The sequence below is a fragment of the Triticum dicoccoides genome, chromosome 1A, assembly GCF_002162155.2.
Source record: "Triticum dicoccoides isolate Atlit2015 ecotype Zavitan chromosome 1A, WEW_v2.0, whole genome shotgun sequence".
Lineage (NCBI taxonomy): Eukaryota > Viridiplantae > Streptophyta > Magnoliopsida > Poales > Poaceae > Triticum > Triticum dicoccoides.
The window spans coordinates 503025266-503026763 of record NC_041380.1 but is presented as its reverse complement, the minus strand read 5'-3'; positions in this window follow the sequence as shown (position 1 = coordinate 503026763).

The following is a 1498-nucleotide window of genomic DNA, read 5'->3' as shown; positions in this document are numbered from 1 at the left end:
TCCCAGCCGATGGGCCGGCTATGTAAGCCGGCAGGTTGACGAAGTCTCCTTGTTGGGCGATGTTCTTCACGTAGAAATAAGACTTCTGCCAGAGCTTCACCGAATGGATCAGTGGGATGGACGGGAACGGATTGTTCTCGCTCGCCCGCCTCATGGCGATGAAGGCTCCGCAGGGGGCAGGCACGCCTGCGACGACGGTGCCGAGTTTGCATTGGAAAAATTCTCCCCAAAGCTCGAGAGTGGGGAGAACCCCAAGAAAGCCCTCGCACAGGGTGACAAAAGCCGACAGCAGCATTACCGTCTTGGGGGTGAGGTGATGCGGCTGGAGGTGGTAAAACTCAAGAAAGGCGCGAAGGAATCCGCTCGCCGGGAGGCCGAAGCCGCGCAGGCAGTGCGAGCGGAAGATCACCCGCTCGCCCTCCTCCGATGCTGGCGAAATCTCCCTCGCCGGTGCACGACGAACCTGCACGCAGTTCGTGCCCGGCAGGCGCCGCGTCCAGCGGAGGAACTCGACGTGGTCCTCGTGGACATTGGAGCCATCCCACGAGCTCGACAATGACATGGGAGCGACGTGGCGAGGAGCAAGACGATGCAGCGGCGGAGACGCGCACGACCCCGCTACGGCGGGATCAAAGGAACCAAGAGGTCCGACGGCGGAGCGGCGCGGCAATGGGTTGCTGCGGCGGCGTAGGGAAGAAGAAGGAAGGCGAAAAGGGGCAGAGCGAGGGAGAGCGTGCGAGCCTCTGCCGCTCCCCCTCCTCCCCCTACTTATAGACCCGCGCGGCGGAGCTGAGGAGGCGTGGTGTGGGGGAACGTGGGATCAACTGCGCCCGCTCCCCCACGTCCCGCGATTATTGCGCCCTGATGGCATAATAAAACCGCCGCGGGAAGGCGAGCGGTCCGTGTGGACTGCAGAAGATCCGTGCTCGGGCCGAGGACTAGGAGTGGCGGGCCCGGGCCTGCGGCGGCGTCCCATCGCGCGCGTGCGTTGGCAGGTTTTCCATGCCACGTGGCCCGCGGGATGGCGCGCGGTCAGCTCACAGGCCGACCCACGTTCCCGCCTACAAGAAACGGAGCTTTCCGAAGACGGCGCGCACAAGCAAAGCCGGCTCCTCAGGATAGGAAGCTGACCAAGCTTCTCGTCCCTTTGTCAGCCTCGAAGCTCGATCAGCTTCGGGGACTACTGTCGGAGTAAATGACCACGGGTAGCCTAGCCGGCTCCCCCTGGCCCTTCTGAAAAATTACGAGCCGATCCGGCCCTCAAGAATCCAAGACATGGGGCCGCCTTCCCCTTGCCGGCTATCTCCCAGGCCGACTATCGGAAGGCGGCCGACTCTAGCCCTCATGAAGAAAGCCGCGGGAGGGCCGGCTTCGAGAAGCCGGCCACGAGAAGGCCGACTCCAAGAGGCTGGCTCCCACCAATTGGTCAAGATCGTACCCTCGAAGTCTGCATCCACATAACGGCGGTGTGACGGGGCGTGGCTACAGTGAAGCCTGC